The following is a 26,031-nucleotide window of genomic DNA, read 5'->3' on the forward strand; positions in this document are numbered from 1 at the left end:
CAATTAATGCAAATATCTTTAAATGATTGTTGTTTCAATAAAAATTAATTATATTTATAAGCGTTTGTTTCTTTTGTATGAATATTTTTGCTTATTTGATCTCTGTTAAAATTAAGAGAAAGTTATAAGTTATATTTTTTAAATATCAGCATTTCATCTCTATTAGCTTGAACTGCTATGCATTTTAAAAAAATCTATTCGTTTTTATATTCTTAAAAATAAGTGAAATTCCTCCAAGTAATATGAAATGATTCGAATCGAGAATAAGATATTATTGTATTTTTTTCTATCTAAGTTTTAGCAGGTAAAGAAATACAATCTATACTAAAAAAAACTAATTGCTGACAATAATTTATAGTGTTTTTAGCTTAACAAGATGCTAAATAGAAATGCATTCGGCTTAAGCGATGTTAATTCTGCAATGTAAGCAATTGTTATATTTTAATCGGATTTAAATATCTTTGAAAATTGTGATTTTTTTGAAATGAAAATAAGTTCATAAAATGCTATTTTTAAAATAATTAAGTTTCAATCTGAATTTTTTTTTCTATCCTTCTTTAACGCGTTAAAATTAACTTTCTTTTGGAAATAAAAAACAAATATTCAAAATTTATAAAATAAGATATCCCAAACATTTATTTTTTTTATTATTACGTACATTTACAATCATTTTTAGACGATTATTTAAGAATTAAATTCTTATTTTACTCACTTTATCATTTTAAAATAATTTCATTTTATTCGTTGGTTTTACCTGAAAGCATGTATTTCCTTAAATCTTTTAAAACTTTTGTATCGACATAAAATTGTAAGGAATTTCAAGCCTTCAAAACTGGAAAAGGCATACAGAAATTTTGTTCATTATGAATCAGTTATATAAATAAAAGAAATCAAAAGTAGAAGCTGATACTATACAATCTGAAATAGGATTATAATGGTATGTAATAGATAGTGTTTATTTATAGGGAAAACCATAGTGAATTAATTATGGTGTATAAATTTTTCTGTAATTGATAAATCAGTGCAAATAATTTTATTATTAATTAAAAGATAAGATTTAAAGGGCGCCATGGGATAGTAATATATATTGATTATCCTCTTAACTTCGTAATTAAGTCAAATTAATTCAACGCCATCATAAATTTGTTGAATGAGTTCTCTTTAGAATAATACGTTTTAAAGAAATTATTTTGAATAATGGAAAGAAAAATACTTTGAAATAAATAACAGAAAATATAAGGTAAGAAATGGATCATAATCAGGAACTAATTTTCTATGAGAGGGACTGAAACTTGTAATTATAAAAACGAATAATAATTTGTAAGTAAAAATTTATTAAAAATAAACCTGAAACAAAATTTGTTTATAAATCTTCTATTCTTCGCTTCTTAACATCTTATTATTATTATTCCTTAGTAGTTTATATGTTTATTATTGATTTTTATAGGAAATTAGCTATCATTCTGTTAAATGAAACATATCAAATTCTTACCAGTATCATCTCCGTTTTGCATATTGAAGGATTCCATAAAGTCAGTAAGAATAGGCATGTTTTATAAAACTGAAATGAAATTATTAGATAAAATCATTTAAAACTATAATATTGAGAAATTTAAGCACAGAAAAGATAATTTATTACGAGGTTAGGGAGGTTATTGTACAATAAAATATTTCATGGTATTCAGGATTGAAATAATAAATTCAGGCTTGAATAATAAAACAACAACAACAATGGAAGTAAAAAATAATATATCAAAATACCTATTTAATCAGCTTTATTTAACAACATTCTGAATTTTTAATATCTTCAACAAGGACGTTAGTCACATGTAAAATATCTACACAGTATTCGATCACGTGCAAGTACTGTGAAGCTTCTAAGTGTGTATATCTAAAACGATGGTAATGATAATTCATTTAAGATTACAGATCTTTTTCCAGACACCTATTCACTGAAAAGTCCAGAAAAAAATCTAGCTAAAGGAACAGAGTCAGGAAATCGTTCATGCTAAGTATATAGATCGAGCTAAGCTAATCCATAGTTCTGGAAACTTTCACTGCTAGTAGTTTGAGCAACGGATAATGTGACATATACAAAAGATATTTAGGAATGCTCTAATATTTCAAATCAAATAGAAGTTACAGCAGTTCTTTTATTTAATTTGAAATGGATTTAATATTTATTGACCAAGTTGTATAACTATTCAAGAATAAATAACCTTGCAAATGTAGGTCTATGCATTATGATTAGGGATTGCAATACCGTACCAAAATTTCAATACCGGTATTCGGTATTTTTTAGATCTTAATACCGGGACCGGTTTTAATACCGGTATTAGAAATTTTAGAAAAAGAAAGAAAATACAGGCGTTTCTTTGTTTTATTTGCTAGTTTTATTAGAAAAGGTAAATATCACAAAAAATAATTTGTAAATTATAAATTATAACAGTATCTAAAGAATCACAAAAAAGTAAAGGAACAACTTATTTATTTAAATCACAAAAAATTGTAGATATCACTATTCAGTCTGTGGTACTGATACAAATTTTTGAAATGTGATCTTAAAAAACATAATGCATCAATTGTAATGTCATTAAACCTGAAAAGTAATTTTGAGCAAAAATTACTAGCTGTCGAAAACGCTCTTTCGGCATCTACGATAGTTAGTGGCACTGTTAGCAATGCGCGATATATTTTTTCCAAGTATTTACCTCTAAATTCCTCTTCTTCAAATTAATCGATTTCTTATCGGATGGTTTTGGATATAGTTGATTTCTGTATTTTATTTTGGTTCGTTGAAATTTTCTAATTTAACGCTAATTCTAATTTTTGTATAAGAGACAATTCCTTTTCACTATCCACATTAGTGTCATCATTATCTTCGATAACCGAACCGAATTCTTCTGAATGTGGATAGGTTTGTGGGTGAAAAATTTTAAGAAAATTTACTATAAACTTAATTAGATTTGAACTGGTTATTTTCTTTTCTTCTTTTTCATTTTCATTTTAAAAATCATTATAATTATGTAAATACCATAAGACATTTTCTATTTCGATATGCCTTTCTTCTGTGCGATTTTTTCAATGTAATATATAATCTTCAGATAGTGATGTGTGCTGTTTGAGTGTGATGTGTGCTGTTAGGAGTAAACGGTTCCAACATGTTTTAAAATCTAATACTAACATATATTCTGTTTTATTTTCAGTTAGTATGCATTTTAGTAATATGCCATCTTTTACGTTTTATATCTTTACGTTTAACGTTTAAATATCTTAACAATTTTTCAAACTTTATATATTATAGGAAGCAATTCTTGGTGGGTTAATATTTCATCCTCATTGGCAATATCTTCTTCAACAATTACATTGTCATTATCTTCATTGTCAATTATCACTCTCACTCTTACTCTCTTCAAAGTCGGAGTCCAAAGTTTCTATATCCACAGTATTTAGATTCTTCTTTTCTTTCTTTTTTTTTTTTTGGTATAATACATCTATTGCTCTTTACTGAATTCCATGAGCATAGCACAGTTGCTGATTTACACCAATCAACTTTCCAACTTTTTTCATAACTGTTGCTCCATCAGTCATTATGGATACAATTTCTTCTTTCAGGGATAATCCATGTTTCTCTAATTTAGATGTAAGCAATTAATTAAGCCATTAATTAGTTAATTAATTTCGCCCGTTAAAGAGACATAAAAACAAAAACGTATACTATTTTGCTATGTTGGTGATCCCTGCACATATAGTGGAGACAATTTTAAAAATGTCTAGTAAATACCGAAAAACCGGTATTTAAACTAGTGAATACCGGTATTACAAAATTGTACAAATGGCTCAAAATACCGGTATTCGGTATCCCGGTATACCGGTATTGAAATCCATAATTATGATTTGTCTTGCAATTTCTCCAATTATGAGGCTTATAATTTTTGTAAAGATGTAAAGCCATTATTAAGTTAATAGGAATCAAGCCGAATCCATTATTTAGAATTTAAATTTAAATATGAATTTAAAAGGCTCAATACCATTAACTCTGTTTTTTAATTCTATTCTGAATATAAAAGCAAAAATCATAGAAAATCTTAAAGTTTTGCTGAAATAGGAAAGGAAAAATTCTAATTAAATGCAGATGGAGTTTTTTGTTCTATTTTTTGTTCTTCTTCTTTAATGGCAAAACACAAAATTACATAAAGTTTGAAATTACATTCAGCTATTGTTATTATACAACAAAAGACGACAATCAAAATCTACTGCGAATTATGTAAAATTATGAGCTAATATTTTGATTATAAATGCATTCTATATTGTGTGCCGTGAATGCTATCAAGGCAACATATCTTATATAAGCACATTATTGCGTAAAAGTTTTTATCTAGGTTTGTAAGAAAATCTTCTTTGCCTTCATAAATTCTAAAATAAAATGTGTTCCATATTTATACAATCAAAATAAAATGAAGTGCTAAAAAGTGATACCTTTAGGCTTGATGCCCTGATAACGCCACAAAGATGTCTAAAATATGATCTTTTTACTTCATTTTAGGAAAGTCTTATCGAGTAATATCGCGCTGTTTATAGTCTTTAAGGAAATTATAAGTGAAATTTAAAAAAAAAAAACTGAGATTCACTATAATCATATTATTGATTCCAATTAAAACAAAATAATTTTTTTAGCATGGGTAAAAAAAAAATATTAACACAAATAAACAAGTATCCTGATTTGGTAAAAGTAGCAATGGCAAAGAAATTAAAAGTTTTTTTAAAGATAAAACATCCAGTACATTGAAAACAATTCAGAAGTCATATCATAAAAAATTACTTTATTGAATATAAAGGGAATTATAATTTAGCGAGCATTTTATCTTTTTATTGTATACTGGGTAGATCCTGTTTGTTGAATTTTCATTGTCAAAAATGCTTCTAAAATATAATTTAAGACTTGGCTTGATTCCTTCATAACATCTCAAAAATGTCTTAAACATTATCTTTATTATTTCGCTTTAGGAAAACTTTTTCTAGGACTATCGCGCTATTTTTAGTCCTTAGGGAAATTCTGAGCTAAATTTAAATAGACCCGGATTCACTATAGTCATTTCATTCATTCCAATTAAAGTAGAGCAAATCCATAACATGGATAAAAAAAATCAATGTTAATACACATAAAGTAATATCATTTGGTAAGAACAGTAATAGTTAAGAAATTAAAGACCTTTTTTAAGATACTACATTCAACACATTGAAAACAATTGAAAAGAAATATCACCAAAAATACTTTATTGAATATAAAGGGAAATATAATTTGAGCACATTATATCATCATACCGTATATTGGATAGCTCAGATTTGCTGAATTTTCATTGTCATAATTGTTTCTAAAATATAATTTAAGACCAATAAATGTGATTTATTATCATTTTAAGCTAATGTTAATAACGTTAGATTTTTTAATTTTCCAGTTTCAACTATTTTGTTTCACATAAATTATATAAATTTTCATTAACAATGTTAAAAAAATGCCAAGTATGTTTTCAAATATATTCATGCTCAGTAAAATCTAGAGAGAAAAAAATTATATTCAAGTTGGTTTTACAAAAGATTTTGGTACCATTCTCTGAAAGGGGAGATAGTAAAATTCCCTGCTATTATGTACTACATAAAGGCCTTTAAACAAATATTATTTGACTATGAATATTTTTCCTTCTATAAAACTCAATAATATCTGGTCTTTTTGAATAAGAATCGAAAAATGAGACTTAAGAAATAGATGCATGTTTCAATAGCAATTAAAAGATTGATCCTAATCACTATTGAGAATATTGTGCAAGGAAAAATTCGCAACGATCCATCATATCACTAATGCCAAGTACACACAATGTATGAATTGTGTAATTTATCTTTGCAATAATTTAGTGCGTTTTCAAAATACTTTAATAATAAAGAATGATTTGCATTTTCAGAAGATGGATGCAAAATCACATAAAGTGAAAACTATATAATTTAGTAGATATTCCTAAGTACTTTTTTCTTTCAAAAAATATAATTTTCACAATTTTCTATATTCAAGAGAACAGACAGAGGACAATTTTATAAGATTCTGACAGATGTAACAAGCGCATGAAAATAAAGAAAAAAAAAGAAGTTATTGTTACAAATAATTGAAAACTTTGCCATTTCTTTTTGAAAGTTCAGTAAATCACAAAATAAATAAATTTTACGCCTGATGCTTTTATTTGTCTCAAAAGCAAGCATTTGAAATACTAAGAAAAAAGTTACAAAGCACAAAAATGAGAATATGGACTTAAAGCCCTCCAAGTATTAACTAGGATGGATCATGGATCATCTTATAGGAAATATGATATTAAATAAAAATGAAACTGTAACTGTTCATAGGAATGACCTATTTTTGATCACAAATTCTGAAGACAAGAAAACATTTTACAGAAATAGAGAAAAAAAATCGAAAATAGAATGTAAACTTTGTTCTTTTTTTTATTGGCAATACAAAAATTGAGATTAGTTTGAAAATCTCTATAAATGAAAACATATTTTTCATCGATACAAGGAAAAAAATGATTTCCTTAACTATTTATAAATTCCTTTTAGACATAAACAACGAATGATAACGAATAATTTTAGACTTAAAAAATGCACTTTAGGAATTGCAATTTGCTAAATTTTAAAATCAAAGCTCCAGAACATGCATTAAAACTCCTTTAATTCCATTAACTTATTATAGCTTAACTATGACTGTGTCTACCTGAAAATTCCAGAAAGAAGTTTTCAGTATTCATCAGACAACTTGAAATTTCAAAGTAGTCAATTTTTGAGGGAAAAATCCAAATGAATCCGAATGTAGAAGGAAATTAAGAAAATGTACAAGAAAATGTGATTTAAAATGTGTAAATAAAATCTTAAATTATGTTGTATTAAATTTTATTCAAAACGTGCTAATTGATACGAAATCTTAACCGTCAATTGTTTCCTTCTATTCTATATAAACGTATTTGTTTAGTTGAAAGTATTTTTCAGTATGAATCGTATGTTTATTTTATGTTTATATTTATGAAAAGAAAAAAGACAAATTTTTTTCCGTCTCAGTAATCTGTAATAGATTGTCCATTGAGAAAACATTATTTTTTAATAAGTATAATTATGTTTATATCTCCTTTTTAAACAATGCGAAGACCATTTTAGAGGGATTCTAATAATTTAAACTAACGGGGTTGAAACCAATTTAATCTGGAATTGATCTACTTGCACGATGGCTCTTAGTTGACATTCGACTTCAAATGCACAGTTCTTAGACTGTGCATTTGAAGTCGAATGAATACCTGAAATATTATTTAATGAAAACAAATTTTGTCAAGGATATAAAATTTACATTATCAATGCTTATAATTTAAAAGAGCTATCAGAAACATAATTTAAACTTTTTTTTTCAAATTACAACTGTTTTTCTTATTTATTAATAAGATGCTTTAAAAAAATTGCTAATTCAAGTATTCCTTAAAACTCTTAAAACTCTATTTTATTGACGATTATTTTTCTTTTGGACAATCATATTTTTTCCTTAATAAAAAAAATGGACAAGAAATTGCATAAAGGACTCTATACGGCGTGCATAAAGGACTCTATCATGCATTTTCTGTAGCTTACTCTATGGAAAATTGAACAAATTTCTTTTAGAAAATGTCAATTTTCTCTTTGACAGATGTGATTCAAAATTAAATGTATATATGCCATTTTTTGGCATTTAAAATATCTATCAAATTTCATTGAAATAGCATCTAATTCGTCGTTAAAATAATGCACCCAAATAAATAGACTTAATTCTAAAAATACATATTTAGACTAGTGAAAATTTAAAACGTAGATAATTACGAATATTTTGGTAACTATAGCATTTTTTCTTTGCAGACAGCAAATTAGAAATCCTTCAAAATGTATTCTTCGAACTACTACAGACTACAAAATATTACATTTTAAAGAAATTTAATGATCGTAAATAATTTTGTATGAAAATTATGCTGTTAATATTTTTTCCCCTCTAGATTGTTTTCGCGTCTTCATAAGGAATATAATAATTAAATAATTTACCTGACAAATCTTACTAGTTGACGTCTGACTTTTCCCACACACATACAAAAAATGATTTGAAGAAATAACTATTGGAAATATTGACACTATTTTACATTGTTTGCAAAGAAATCCTTCAGTAAACAGAATAATTTTCTTTTTGCCAATCAATTTCAACAATTTGTGTAACATTTTTTTAAATTGCAAATTTCTTATAGAATAATTTTTAATTATTTGCAGAAAAGGATTGATTTCAAATATTTTGAAAGTAAATATATGCATTCGTTTCCCCATTGGATACGCATCAACTAATTCAAGATTAAGATAAAAAAATATGAATAATATTATGTAGATAAAATCTTACTGCTCAAAGGTTTTTGTATACTACTGTACATTAAAGAGAGTTATGAAACTTCTCTCTGAAATATTGATGCGTATCTAAATTTCACTCAAAAATGCAAAAGCCTCAGCAACTCAGTAACTTTGATCTTGTAATGCCTCCCCATTGGCAATGAAACGTAAATAAAATATATAATAACATTATCTTAATCTCAATTTTTATGCTTTATTAAAATTTTTCTCAATGGAAATTGAGTAAAGATTCATTCAAGCGAAATCTTAAGAATATATATAAAGGGGGAAAAAGCCTATACTAAGCTTTTAACTAATTACCGCTGAAACCAGTAGTGTCAACTACTTTAACATGGTGAAAATGGTCCTTTCTACTTATCAAATCGTAATTATTTTAATAATAAGATTTTATTATAAAATATGAATATTCTTGACTGTATTTAACTAAATTCTGATAACTGATTTTCTATGTAATGAATAAATTTAAGTAAAACAAATTTTTTTTATTTTTATCAAAACATGTTTATTCTTCACTAAAAAGTAGAAATTCGGAAGGATTCACTTATTTTCTACTTTTCAGTTCCATCATTATTGAAAATGTAATGGAATCTTGAAATCATTTTGTAAAACTCTCAGCGAGTTTGCACAACACATAGTTGAATTAACGATGCTATATTATAAAATAATAAAAGTTAATTAAGCTTATTGACGCCATGAACACAAAAAGTGTACGAAATTTCAAACTCCTAACATATTAGGAAGTGAATGATAACTCGATCGCAATGCTGTATCCTTGAAAACATTAAATATATCAATTTTAATAAAAGTGTTTGACATTAAAGTTCAATTAAAATGTCATATTTATAAAAAAGAAATTTGTCTTCACCAAGCTGGTGATATTCCAAATATGAAAAATATTAGACCAAAATTTGAATGTCATGCCCTATCGATTTACCAAAGATGCTGATATATAATGATGGAGGTCGCATTTTATTTTATTATAACTGTGAAATTCATTATGAAAGAGCTCGTGGCAAAGTGGATGTGAGGGAATAAAAACAGATACAAATGGTGAAAACTAAAGCAGATAACTATATTCATATTTGCATAGAATTAGAATTAAAGTACTTCGAAGATTAAGAAGTTGTTTACCTTCTTAAATGTCAAATAAACTATCTGGGTGCATTCTTACATATTTTGATCCCTTAGAATCAAAAATATAACACATGCTTGAATCACAATATTACATCCCAATATGTATTCCTTTTTGCAAAAATGCATTTGTTTTGAATAGCTTCCATATAATTTAAGAAAATTATTTTGAAAAAATAATTTTTTCCCTGAAATCTAAAAAAAAAATTTTTTTTAATTAAATCAAATGACAGTATTATGATTTAAACAATATTCTAGTGACACAAATCACATTGTAGCAATTCTGAAAAACAGGTCCCTTTTACCATTTTTTTTTCACAATGCAAAAAAAGATTTCTATAATATTTTAAATTCTAGAACTATTTATACAACAATCATCTTGTTATTTTCCCAATTTAGATTTATTTCTGGTACCGCTATTGCCATATATCGGTCTTTTCTACGAATTTTTTATCAAAAAGCATTTAACAAAGGATTCAAAAACAGTCTATGTTCCGCTTTGGAACAGTCATATGAATCTTATGAACCGAAAAACAAGTGTGTTGCCAAATGGCTACACGGTCCACTATAAAGTTAAACTTAACCAAGCTTCTATTGTTTGTTAAAGTATATATATAGCCCACATTGAACTAAACTATTAATAGAGCAATTTTTATTTTTATTTAGAACCATTTTGAATTTTATTTCCACTTGTTTTAACGAAGAATTAATAAGTATATTTCACGAGTCGAATAATGAGAATTCGAGTTAAGATATTATATCATAAAAATAAAGACATTGAAGAACAATAAACCACAGGGGAATGAATATTGTTATCCATAAACTAGAACATTTTTCTTTTGCTCTTAAAGCAGACGTTAGTAAAATTCAACAAAGGAAGACAATTTTAAATTAAATTATAATAAATGACAAAATAAAAAAAATTATGGGCTTTGAAAATGCTTAAAAGAATATCGTTTTGGTTGTCATATTGTAAAAGAGATTAAAGTTTCTATGCAAAGAATAAAAAAAGTACTGACACTAATCAGCAAATGCAAACTTATAGGCGAAATTTCTGGCGAATTTATTGGCAAATTAAAAGAATAACTTTGAATTTCCCGTATTTCAACAGCTCGCTATTGTTTTGGCTATGGCAGCCATTGCATATGCCTCTGGCCCTGTTGTTCCCACACTACAGCCATTACGGACTCGGAAGTGGAGTAAGTGCCAGACATTTCTACAAAGGAGAAGGAATTGCAGCTGGAATTTATGGTCTCGGATATGGTGGCTACTATAATTATGCACCCTATTACAACGGTTACGGAGATGGTGACTACGGATATGATGGCCTTGGATACGGATATGGACCCTATGAATACTATGGAAGATATGGGCTCGGATACAGAGGATACTTAGTAGACCTTGGCTATCCTTGCGGATATTTTTAAATGCTTATGCGTAAGTGTTTAATGCTAATTTATGAAAATTTTTATTTTTAACTAACATCATATGATTGTAGATAAAAGCCATAGCCAATATCTTACAAATTTGAAAATTTTGTGATATTGAAACACAAAACTGAGATTGAGACATTCAACCGGAAGTTTAAAACATTTGTTGGTGAACGAATTTAAATACTGAAAGATTATAGTCATGTTGATGGAAAAATATGTCCTTGTTTAATTTTTATATCCTTTATTGACCATTGGTGACATTAATTAATTACAATTGCAGCCTAGCATCATTTTTTAGCCCCATGCTTCAAGTGACGTAAGCCCATTAATAATTTTACTCCATGGTCATTTGAGATTGCTTTCTGTCACTCCCATCCTGTCTTAGTGTAGTACGCCATTTTCCAAGAAATAATAATTTTTTTCTTTCTTTTAGACATATTAACTTTTCAAACAAATACATGAATCTATTTAGCAATTAATAAACCATCAAAAATTTTCATAATATATTGTTAATTTTTTAATATGGAAAGTCAAGTAAGAGTATTTTACAAAAAGATTATGTGTCCTATTTAATATAAAGGATTGTCATAACTAATTTCATTTTAATAATTTCTAACCAGTGCGACATTTTTTAAAAACGTAGTAAATTTGTTATTTTTCTATGAAATTAAACCAATAACATTGTCTTACATATAACAATTACAATTAATAGAATAATTAAAATATAGGTTTCCGTTTGAATGTTTAGATACTTTTATTAGTCATTCCATAAAATTTATGAATATTCTAAAAATATTAGAAATTTTAGATTAGACACTTCTAATAACAAATAATATCAATAATTCATTATTGCCATTATCACTCACATTTTTTTATAATATATCAGCATATTCTAATATTGTAAGAAATTCATTTTTTTTTATTTTTTAAAGATATTTAAATACAAAAATAAAGTTATAGTAGCTTATGAGATTATTAGTAATTTTTGAGCATGAAAAAATGGTATGATTATTAATAATACATTCTCTTTTTCATATAAACGAAGTAATTTCAGAAAAAGAATCTTCACAGCACTCAATAGTCCGGACATGAAGAAACAATAATAATATTGTTCTAATCATCAAATTAATATTGTTAAATAATTAATACTGTCATAAATAAATTTAATAACATTAATGTGTATTTTTCTTTTTGAATAATTTTTAAAAACTGATTACTATCTGAAACATTTATTGAAATTGAAGAAAACATGGCAGAAGTTACAGCATACGAAAAATTTTCTAATAGAATCCAAGTTTTAAACAGATTCTCTCACAATTATTAAAACTTTCTTAGCTTAGAAGACATAAAAAATATCTCTGCCAATTTAGGTTTCTCACTTTGTGCTTAGATGTGTTTTATCTATGTTATATTTAATACTTTAAATGATTAAGTATTAAAAAATATTACTCAATTTTTAGAAAATTTTCATTTACTAATTAATTAATAAGTAGAATTTTATGAAAAAAATTGCTGCAACAATTAATCAGATTTTCAAAATTTTATTACAAATCAAAATTATAGCTTGCTCTCTTAGAAAATTTACATATCTGTTAAAACTTATTATTACATATAATAAATCTTTCACCCAACAATTATTTCATTTTAATATTATACATAAATTTATTTACATATTAATTTATTTTATTAATTTCATTCTTTAAATCTCATCCACTTCCTTTATAACTACATAATTTTGGAACTTTTTTCATACAGTCTATGCATGCTTTGTAGCACATTTAACGTCCAAAAACGTATTACTTTACCATATTCTTCAGGATTGTATGATATTTAATTAAATTTATTACAAAAAGTCATTCATTTTAACAAATTATGAGCACAGTTAATATAAAAGGCTTAATGAAAGTATAAAAAATATGAAGTTATTTAACAGAGCATTCATTGTCACTAAGTATTGACTTACACTTTAGCGTCTAATAATATCCATCGTTTCTGAGGTAATTGATCCCTTCAAGTAGCATTTTAGCATATATAATAATTTATATTAGGGTAATTCTATCTTGATTTTAGAAATTTTTAGGATACAATTGTTTTCAATCTTTAAATTTAATATATTTTGCACTTAGTAATTGTGAGATATAATCAACTTAATAAATTAACTTGATTTAAATAATAATTAACAAATGCTATGATTTATAAATTAAATGTAGAGCCTACACTTCCTGGAGGATAAAGACAATCCTCTTTTGTTGATTTTGTTGATGATTACGACATCTGCTGCTGCTCTGTCGTAATCATCCTTTGACAGCCGAGATTGATTAACAAAAGAGGACTGCCTTTATGCTCCTTTAAGTGTAGGCTCTACATTTAATTTATCAAAAGAATATTACGACTTTATTTTCAAAAAAACGCGCTGAACAAATATTTTTTGTAACATCATTGTCTTGGCATTTTTGGCTTTTGCTGCTTGCGCTATGGACAACCCTTCCTCAACACCACTATAGTTATTATGGTCTTGGAAGCGAAATCAGCAGCAAATACTTCAGGAAGGATATGGTGGTCTATGGTATGGTGAATAGGGCTTTGATAGATGTGGTTCAGGATATGGAGGTTATGGATATGGTAGTTTCAAAAGATATGATTGTTTTGCTTATGGATATGGTGGTTTGAGAGGATATGCAGATTTTGATAATGGGTATGATGAATGTCCGACCTAATCCAATCAGAACCAAAGTTACACCATGAAGCCAGTGAAAAAATTTGATATCACAAGATGGGTACAACTTGATTAGTAAAATTAACATTTAATAATTATTTGTATAGTATCAAGATATTTTAGAAAAAAAACCCATAAAAATAAATTTGAATTATTTAATTTTTGTAATTATTCTAGTTCATGCTTAAAATATATACCATACATTAATTATAAGACATTTAATTAAATTATTGGTTCATTTACTGCTTAATCGATAATATATTACATTCTTGTATTTCTCTGTTTGTCGTCATTTGTTACAATTATCAACTAAAATTACTAACTTCCTAGCCTCATCAATATAGGTCACAATAAGTCATCAATATATTCGACCTCGAATGGTAGTTTATGGACATTTTAAGCAAATATTATGTCTGCATTTCTAATATTCTTTGTCCTATTGTATAAAAACACGCACGTTATATTAACTACTTCACATTTACTCTAAAGAAAATAAAATTCTTCAGCTTTTTTTTTTTTATTTTCTGATACGACACATTTCACTTCACATCAATTTTAATTATTTTATTTTAATTTTTAAATACTGTTTAATTTAAGTATTAGAATAAAGCGAATAATAATAATTTAATTTGAAGAAAACAAAGAAACAAATTACAAGTTTAAAATATAAAACACACATTTAAAGAATCTTGAATTGATAATAGTATGATAAGTTATCATAATATTCCTACAAACTTCGCGAATTGTCCTGAAAGGATTTTTCAAATATTGTAAGTGTCTAAACTTTAGCATTATATGAAGAAATTCAAAATAAATTATTCTTAAAATGCCATTTTATGGTTAATTAATACCTTTTTGATTAAGAACATGAAACTAGAACAATCATAATAAACTGTCACTTTCAGAATAAAATACTGAACTATTGTAACCATGAGTTACATAATGTTTATTAATACAATATTCTGAAGCTGAATTATTCTTTTATAATTATAATATTTTATGAATTGCCACAGTTAACATTTGTCTTCAATCAAATATATTCATAAACTCTATACTATGCATGTATGCTTCGATTAAAATTTTTTCAAAAATTGATAGAAGAGGACGCTTTAACAAGATCATTGGCCTGGTTGGATCTTAATTCTTAACTCATTCCTATTAAACATTTTGAGCGTAAAACACATAACATAATTGAATGATGTATATGCAAATTTGGAATTTCATGAGATTTTTCATAAGGGTTTAATAAGTGACCAAATGTTAATGTATGGATAGCATTAATTATATATTTAAAAGAAAGATTAATAGTCCTAATGCTGCTTCAAAATAAGGATAAATAAAAATAAAATAAGGTAAAATAAATTATTTTACTCTGAATATGTTAATAGAAAATTAATTTTATTTTTTAAATCTAAAATTCATTAAAATAATTAAAAAATAAAATTGGGTGATATTTTTGTATGACGATAAAAGTTGCTCAGTTGAACTTAACTCATTGCTTAATTAATTTGCTTACTTTGATGCTTTAAAATATTTTTTAAAACCTTTTCTTAAATATTTATATACTTCTTTTTCCTGTCAAAAAATCATATATGCAAAAAGCTGTTGCCCTAAAATTAGATTTATAGGTGAAGGTATTTTAAATTATTTTGATTTCTTTCCTTTCCCCAAAATATTTCAAGAGAAAGCTTTGATAATTGCAAAATAAATTTAAGAATAGCATCTATCATCAAGCTAAAATTACAGAAATATCTTAAAGACGCAGCACGTCTAATGTTGTTGAAATCACATAAAAGGATATTTTATGTTATTGATTGCAAGTCTATATATAACTTTGAAAATAATGCTTAACCCAAGTAGAAGAAAAATCGAAAATGTAACTTCAAAAAAAAATATATGAAAATTTTAAAAATATTTAAAGTATTTTTGTCTTACATATTTTCATTATCAGATCAGAAATAGTTCACAATCAGAAATAGTACCAAAAGAGCAGAACAATGAACCAGATTTTTTATCGTTTATTATTATTTTTTGTTTTTTTCAGAATCGGAAGATTTATCCTGTGAAAACGATAACCTACCGGGAGCTTTTCATTTCTGGAAATTTAAATATTTAGCACTGAAGGAATTGTACATTTTACAACAAATGTTACGAAATTCTGTCTTTACTGATATCTGTTTCAAATAGAGAAAAAGAAGGATTAAATTTGTATAAATATCTTTATAGATTATGAAGCAAGAATATAGGTGAAGCAAAACAATGGACGATTGACTTTTTTAAAATTACACGATTTTATCTTTATACACGTATCGAATCTGAAGCAATGTTTAGACGCTGAATATTTAATAGGCTATGACTTCCATTTTGATAGCCTAACTGAGAATATCGTAATATTAAAGAGCTTATACAAATGAAATATGCATGTATTAAACATGTTAAACATAGATTTTAATCTCAAATTTCCGTTTCTTCATGCTTCATTGAAAAGTGTCATTTTTGAAGGAAAAAAAGAAAAGAAACTCACCCAAGCGAATATTTTTGAATATATAGACAAACAAAAAACTTGAACTTAAAGAATTATTCATTAATTTTGGCAAAAAAGTGTGAATTATTTTAATATGATGAAATCCTTAGAAAATTCTTTCCTATACAAATCTAAGTCTTATTTTAAATGTTTAAAATCGTTTTGAAATGCCAAATCTTTGATTCGTTTATCGTTTATTTGTTGTTCCTACACTAAATATCAAATTGATTTGGAGTATGTAAATAACTTAAAAGTATGACTGCTCTTAATGTCATTTCGCTGGAAAATAACTCATTCAAAGAAAAGAGGAAATGCTTCACATTTATTTTCTTTACCAATTACCCATGAATTTTTGTGTTTTCCCATTTTTTTTATGCGCCGGTGATGGCAAATGACGAATGCGTAAGGATAATGGAATTCGCAATGGTCTCAATGACTAATTTATTTTAGGTCTGTAAACATCGGCTTTGAAATGTGAGCTCATCTTTTCTTTGATCCATATTACCGAAAACAACTGCCATCTTTGTAATCCGGAAAACTAAGTGTTTGACGTTCTGCTGATGAAGTGATAAAAATATTTAGAAAGGGTGGGGTATTTTATGAAGTGCAGTTTTATTAATTAAACTAAAGCTTTAAATGAAATATTCTATCCAAAAATAAACCTTGTGTAAATTTGAAAAGAGCCGTGTAAGCATTAGATGAAACTGTGACAAGCAATGCGCTGTATCTGATTGTATCTGATTAATTTCATCTTCCCGTTCCTTCACGTTTCCTATATATATATAGTATTAACTGCAATATCTCAGAAGGTCAGAAAAGTGATTTTCGAGCCCGAATTTTGCCTGAACACACACACACACACACATACTCTCTCTCTCTCTCTCACACACACACACACACATACTCTCTCTCTCTCTCTCTCACACACACACATATACTCTCTCTCTCTCTCTCACACACACACACTGTGTGTGTGTGTGTCCATGAATTACTTGGAATGATAGATTAAGGATTGTCATTTTTGTTCTTAAAATATATGAATAAAAATATCTAAATTTAAACACTTGTTTCTGAATACAACTGCATAGTGGTATCGCCAAAATTTATTCCAGAACCACGCTTATATAGCAGCGAATTGTCTTATTTCACGGCTGAATTATTTAATAGAAGTGAGAATACTATTAAGGTCCAAGGTATACGATGGTCGAAATGTCATATTTGTTTCCTTTTGATTTTAGGAAGGATAAATTTAGGAAAGTAAAAGTGAAAACATAATATAAAGTAATTTTGAAATTGTATGCTATTTCCTAGTTTACATGTACATAGAACAAATTAAAAATTAGCACTGGCAATACTTATAAAAAAATACATAGTAATATGCTATTTTATCCGTCAATAAAACTTTAATTTCTGCTAAATGTCTGAAAATCAAGTATTCCAAATTAGTACTTGCAGATACTGCAAATAGCTATTGATTGCGCAAACATAGGACGATGTTTTTAAATATGACAGTAAACGAAGAATCAGAACTGAATAAAATGTACGTTAAATAAGTTTTCCTACTTAGAATAAAATGAACTAATGTATTGCAGATTTGAAAGATTTTTAAATATTTTCTTATTAAAAATATTTTTTTAGAACTAAGCAGCGCTCTTATTTGAAATATTATTAATGAGTACTGTCTTATTTTAACAAGAACGCTTATTATTTTACAGAAAAATGCAACTTGTTTGAATAACTTCAATGTAAATAATACATTCATTAGCCTGTTTCCATTATTGGTTTCTGAAAAAAATATATAAATATATTTTATTATCCAAAAATTTCTTAAAATCTTTCAATAAAACGCAATTGGGGCAACTAAATAATTTTTGAGAGCGCATTGAAAAAAATAATCTACATTTCAAGAAAGATGCACATAGCGCATCATGAGCATAGAAAACGATAAGGTGCATAGTATTTGCTTTGAAATACAACCCGATTTTTGTTTTTCATTTGTTAAGAAAGGAAATATTTGAAATTGAAATTTTAAAGATGATCTAGTTTGATTTTTGTTTCTTATCAAATACTTAATTAATAATAAGTCCTAATGAATTAAAAGACCTGTATATTTTAAAAGTAATAAATGCATATTTTAAAAATTTCTGGAACTATTCGTAATAGTTTAAAAGAAAAAAAAATGTAAATATTTGAGGCGAACCTGTATTATAGTTCTTAGCTTGTGTAGTTTTGAAACCACAAGATTGATATCAGGCCTTGAACGATGCTTACTATTATTTTGCAAGAATCATTTTTTTTTTTACTTTTTAATAACTATAATGAATCAGATGTTTATGAAACTGTTCGTAATTTTTCAAATATTTATAACTGTAAAATTTATAATTTTGTAGAAGTTTTCAACACAATTTAGGTAATGATAGGTGATGAAATAGCACTTTCAATCTTTATTCATTAAAGTGATTGGGAATAAAGAATCTATGACATTTACTTATATTTAAATGTGTCTTCAAAATCATGTTGGGCACTAATCATTTTTAAGAAAGCAATAACTATCCATTTCATATATTTTTGTATTAATGAAACATATTAATACGTGAGTATAGCATTTTCCGCGATAACCTAATGAAACATACGTTTAACCACTTTAACGATTGATGTAAATTTCTTCATATTTGTCACTTAGGTGGAATGCACTAGAAGACAGTTCCACAGCTGAAGAATTTAGAGAAAAAAAATAAAAGAATTAAATATTATTTATATCTATTTAAACTTCAATTTAAAACATTTTCTAAATATTTTTTTTTCATTCTACTAAATAAATAAAACAAGTTATAACATTTAAATTTGAAAGATATAGAGATTAAATTAGAAAATTATACTTCAGTTTATTAGATTAAATTATTATTATGTGCATAAACATTATAATTTTTATGAAGTGTTCGGTATGGCAAAGTTTTAGATGTATCCTTTTTTAATAAATTCTAGAAGTAAATTTCTATTATTTTATTTATTATTTTCAAAACCTTTCTAAAACGCAGTATTAATCGTTCGTTTAAAAAGAACAATCATTTGGGTCATCAGCATTTTTCTACGGAAGCTCCATTCCATTATCAGAGACATGGAATATCATTTTCACATTGACTTCGATTGATTATCTTGCATCGTTCATTGTCAATGTGCCAAATCTTATATACAAAGATTAACTTTATAATATGGCAGCATTATTAATGCTCGAGCGCATACAGCACTTTTTGATAAGTGAGCGCAAGTGATACATAATTCTTTTTTCTCCTTTGTCGTCATCGTCACTTGCTTTCTGGGCAAAAACACTTGCTTCAGTCATTATGGCCATGGACACGGATTCAGAACTTTATACTTCAGAAAGGCACAAGGACATGGATACGGTGGTCTGGGGTACGGATGATATGGTTTCAGGATATGGAAATTTTGGATATGGATATGGTGCACATATGTAAATAGTAAAACATTTAAGCAATTCTTTGTATTCTGAATTTAAAAATTTAGTAAAGTATGTTCATAACATTTACAGCATTAACAAATTTTTGTGAATCATTTTAATATTGATATGTTTTAAATACAATTTAAAATAATTTGAATGAAAAATTTAGCAATTATCAATTTATTGCTCTTAAATTAACAAATTAATTTTGTTCTTAATAATGCACATGCTTCCTTTCTTTTGCTAATTATTGATTTACTTTATTGGTAGTAAGGATTGGAAAGGAAACTAAAGGAATACAAAATAACTTGTAATGGATGAAGAAAAAATTTACGGTGAATTTTTCAAAAGTTTTCTGAAATAAGTATCCTTTTTTATGCATTTTTGTAAGCTGCAATGTCATGTTAAATACATATTTATTTTAATCAATCTTTAGTAAAACGTCAAAGTACATATAAATGAATCTTAATTATTAATAAGTTATTCAATGCGGCATTCAGTTTGATGGTGGGCATAGCATCATCGGAGAAATGAATAATAATTTCAACGTTGGAATTTGAATGAAATAGCGTAATTAGGAAATAAAGTTAATCTTTAATTTTGTAATTAATGAGGCTGAAACTACACATAGTTATGCATTAATATCTCTATACTGAGTGTCTCAAAAAAGTTTATCAGTTAGAGATATGCAGACATAAATACTTACTATTCTTTCCAAATTAAGGTACGAAGTTCGATTATGTTAATAAAATCGTTCTACAGTTTGTTTTCAAAATATGATAATTTTTAAATTCTTGAGAATTGATCAACGGTTTTTTTACCTTTTACTTCACTTAGATAATAAAAAAAATTGCAAAATTGCAACTTCATAATTGTCTGAATTATAAACAAATGTCCCTTTTTGCTACTCTACTCTATAAAATGCTATTTATCATTGAAAATAGGGAATCTATTGAGTTAGATATTTATCACAATAAAAAATAGAAAACTTGTAATGTATTTTAAATCTTATATAATTTTTATATAAGACTTTTTTGAAAACTATTTATAAAAATATATCGTAAATACTTTACTCATGTCCTGATACCAATTTTAATGTCCAGATTTTTGACTATCTGAAACAAAATGCGTTTTTTTTTCGAAACAAAAGCTTGGCCTTTTAAAAGCACGATTGTAATAAATACCTAATTAATTATTTTAATAAAGTAATAAGTTTCGAAAAATCAGCCGAAAATCCTATAAACTTTTTAAAGAAATAACTGTCAACTAGTTGGATGAATTCTAATTATCCTTTTTGCTTAGATATAGAGCCTATCCATTGACATTGACCACATTCCCGAACAACTACTAATTGAATACTTTTCCTTAATAAATCGGAAGAAATGAAACCAGTACCTAAAATTTCAATTGGTTAGTTTAAATTTTAAAAATTTAGCTGGTTTTATTTTTTTTAATATTAAAATACCAACACTGCTCCGTGAAATCCATATAAAATCCAGAAAAATAAAATCCTTCCGAGTATTTAGGATTAAAAATAAACTAATCCAATATGCTTCATAAAATTGTCTTCGATTTCAGTTTATTTTTGTAGATATAAGTAGTAGATTAATAAATATAAAATCCTCTGTTTCGATATCATCATGAAAAATGAGTAAAATTATAGATAGGAAGAAAATGTTCTTCCGTGTTTTTTATTTAATCTGGATTTATTTCTTGAAAAATATTCGTATAACTCTGAAGCAATTGTAAAACTGGTTGTTCAATAACATATATCTACAATCTTGATGTCACATCTGATAACATCACTCTCATATTATTATATGGATTATACAAATGAAGCACATGTGTATTATTATGTAATAGACTGATTTTATCATAAATTACCTTTTCTTAATGCTTCGTAGCAATTTTCCTTTAAGAAACATAAAATTCATCCAACCGAATATTTCCGGGTATATATACACACAAACTATGCACTGAACCCTATAAATCACAATTTTAATATTTATTGTTGAGCCAAGCAAGTTATCTCAACATGATGAAAATAATGGTAAAATATTTCTAATTCTTTGAATATTCATAAGCATACCTTTGTGATCTTGTTTCAAAGCATAAATAAAACGTGATTATTTTGACCACAGCTAAAATAATTCTGATTAAAATTTAATATATTTAATAATTTTAATGTTTTTAATATCGTTCCTATGAAAATTAACTTGCTTGCAAAGTTAGAAGGAAATGTTTTTAACTTGATGTCCTAGCAAACTATAGACGCATTTTCAGGAACAATAATTATTTGTATTCCTTGGCGCTTGCTGGATGCGTAGAAATGAAGTTAGTGAGGTGTTAATTCAATAATAATTATTTTTTGTATGTAAAGCACATTGCCTGATAATTATGCTTCGGTTTTTGGACAGAAATTTGTGGCCATTAGTCCCGATTCCAAAGAAGAACAATTTTGCATACCAAATCTATAAAAATAAAAATTTTGAAGAATTACTATAGAATTTCGGAGATGATTAAGATATCTTTCTTATGTGTCGTTATTGTAATTTAACCCTAAATGAAAATTAAATAATTCTGGTTTATCATTATAAAGATAATTTAATTTAACCAACATTAGAGTAGCTGAGACCAAATCTGTCTATCTTACTATAATACTGTGCTACATTTATACAAAATGAAAGTGGCAGGATTGTTCCTTAATATAAAACAGCACTTTATGTAATCAGTATGTAATGAAATTTGAAATCTTTGCTTCTTTATAGTTCGTTCTAGTTTTGGCTATGGCAGACATTGTGAGCGCCCACCTGGAATTTGATGTCTTTCCTGATCACAACCATCACAAATATGAAAATGGAATGATAAATAGGTATTTTCATAAAGAACAAGAACACAGAACAAGTTACAATACTCACAGTTTTGGAAATGGTGACTATTTTGGAGTTTCTGGAGATGGATCCTATGACTACGGTGATGGAAATGCAGACGGACAATATAATAAATTTGGAAATAGACCGGATCCTATGTTTATTACGGTAATCATGGAGTTATAAGTAAGCCCATTTGATATTATTTATTAAGTAATATCAAATTGCTTAGTATGTTGTTTATATAATTCATATTTCATTAAACTTATATTATACGTTTAGTTATATAATTAAAAGAATTTTGTACTTTAATTCATTATGCACTTATTACTTTGTTATTTTTATTCAGTTGTCTTTTATTTTAACTTATTACCTTGCAATAGCTAGATAACATATTTAAAATAATTTAAGATACATATATTGAACAATTAATTTTAGCTTCCCATTGATATTTTATTTCATTTTATCTACATATAAAGTCTTTTTAGAAGTGCAAAATTTAGCGCGTTAAAATTAATAACTAAACATTTGTTTAACTAAAGAAATTTCTTGTCAATTATTAAAAATTAATCAAATTTTGTTTTAATCCATTTCAGCTTTATTTCAATTAAAAATTCGTGATACTATTTCTTTTTATCTAATTTCTTCAAGTGTTGAAAATGCTTTAAGAAAATGGCTATTAATTTGTATTCAATTTAATTTTTTGAGGCATTCCCTGCAATCTGCCATCCTTTCAGAAATGCAGGATATTTCTGAAGTAATTTAGTCTCAGAAGGAGTTAATATCTATACAGTTTAAAATAATTTTGCGCATTTTATTTATTTATTTATTTTTTGCAATGCTTAGATTAAGAATTTTATAAATAACAAATGTTTTTCGAATCTTTCATTTATTTAAATTAAATTATTTTCTTTTACAGAAAAACCAGGATTTTAGCCAGACAAACCGTCACAAAATCTAGTCATTGATGATTGAATAATTCAAATGAATAGTATAGATAATGAAGAAAAGGCTTTTGGATGAATTGTGCTTTATCTTCTGTCATTGTACTCTTCGAAAATAGATGTTAAATCTTGATATCAAACATTATTATGTCCCATGTGCTACGTGCCTGAAGAATCCAATTTTTATGAATTATTCCTTATAATTATATTTAACTATTAAATAATAATAATTTTTTCATGCAACTATAAATTTATATAGAAATATAGTTATAATATGTCTAAGATTGGAACTGGTAACCGAAGATCAACAAAAAAAATGGTGGTAGGAAATATATATTGAAAATAAAATTTCTATTCCCTGAAAAATAGCAATTCAACTGCAAAAAGAAGGTATTTTAATACTTTCAAAGCCAATTTACAAACATGAAAACTAGATTATTATAAAGTAAAAGATTTAATTGGAAAATAAGTTGTTATAAAACTGATGTTATAACAATTCATAAATGACGTTATAAAAATAAATGATGAATCTGCAATTTATATTTAAAAGCAATAAACCGCATTAAAATTGAAACACTGATTTGAATATTGCAAATTAAAAGTGAGATATGAAAGCTCGAAAAACAAGATTTTTATTTTGTACAAAATTAAGAAAGCAAATTAAAAGATATGGAATTCAAACACAAGGATTTAATAACACCAACAGTTTTGAAATTTTTTGTATCTGAATGGATTGAATTGATTATCTGTAATAGCAATAGAATTATTATATGCTATACTGCATGAACTTCATTCTATTAATACTATCTTTAAAACAAAGTGATCCCTCATCTTTTATCTGAAAATAAGAGCAATATTTTTTACTAAATGATAGAGGGAAACTCTGTGTTGTAATATTATATAAATGAAACATAGATTACTATAAAAGAAAAAAAATATTATAAAGATGAAAATTGTATAAATAAATTCTTGGAACTACATTTCATTATAAATGTTGGTGGGCTCTTTAAATGAATGTGAAGGGGCCAATAACCTTAAATATAATCGTCTGGCATAAAAACACACTTCATGAATTTCTCACAGTTAAGAGCAATAAACTTTATTTATGATTTACATAAAAGCAGAAAAATAAGGAATCATGTATTTTATTTGGCCGAAATAGATAGAGATAAAGCAACGTATCAGCAGTGGGTTATCATCGATATCCATCCAATAATTTAAATAATTATTGCATAGATATCCATCCACTAATTAAAAGAAAAAATTAAAACTCATAAATGAATAGTGACGATCGAATTATAATTTGTTTCTGTAAGCTATCATCTCTTAATAAATATTAAAATTTATCAAGAAATAACTATTGTCCTCGCAATACCGAAATTCCCAAAAAGGAAGTACACCTTCGTATAATTAAAAATATTTGGTTGAGGAAGATATCACAAAAAATAATTTGCATTCGAACTTTTTAGATTCCTTATTATTTTTTTTTTTTGAAATTTATGTAAACAAGTGAAACATTCTGTAATTAACGAAAAAGTTGATTTTGACTGGAAAATGTTTAAAAAAAATTATTGTGTTTCTATGTTATGTTTTATAAAAGATTATATATTTATGTTATGTTTACGTTTATGCTAAGTTTTATAAAGGATTATTTGTTTATGTTATGTTTACGTTTATGTTATGGTTTATAAAGGAGTGTATTTAAAAAAAAAATTAAAAAGAACTTTGATATTAATATTGATTGTGAACATATATTTTTTGTGTCTATGCTTCTTCCATTGCGCATTGCCATTCATTCCCAAGGACAATTTTTCTAGCGTTCATTTTTAATAAAAGTGGTTGTACCATATTCCTTCTATTGAAAATATAAATTATATTGATTGTGTGTTCACAATTTTCTACTATTATCTGTCTGCAATCCTATGTTTTTAAAAAAGTAGTAACTGGAATAAGAAAAAAAAATTATTTAAACTTTCAGATGAAGATACAATATGCTATTTCATATCATAGTTTCTGATTTTATTTTTTAGAAATGATGAAAATTATTAATAATAAATAATATCCATCTATTGAAAGGTTATTGTGGAGATTATAAGTGAATATATTTTTGATATTTCTCGATGTAAAATATAAAAATAATGTGATTTTGTAGTATAAATAATGATTTGAAATTATCTTTAGGCACAATAAAAAGAAATTAAATGACATTTAATTTTGAAAACATCATGCTTCATAAACTGTTATTAATATCTAAAAAGGCTTATCCTATGGGAAATGCTTTTTTTATGTAAATATGAACTCAAAAAGTTTTAAAAACTCAGTATTCATTTGAGTCAGAGGTGATAACTTTACTAATCTACAGAAATATTGCCCTAAAACTTTTGTTAAAACCCTTCGGCCATAATGGTCTTATTCGTTTCGCTGTTCGATGACCAGATTTGATATATCTTGTAAATAAATCTTAGTTTTACATGAGTTATAATAGGAAATATTGCATGGGAT

The sequence above is a fragment of the Argiope bruennichi genome, chromosome 2, assembly GCF_947563725.1.
Source record: "Argiope bruennichi chromosome 2, qqArgBrue1.1, whole genome shotgun sequence".
NCBI lineage: Eukaryota > Metazoa > Arthropoda > Arachnida > Araneae > Araneidae > Argiope > Argiope bruennichi.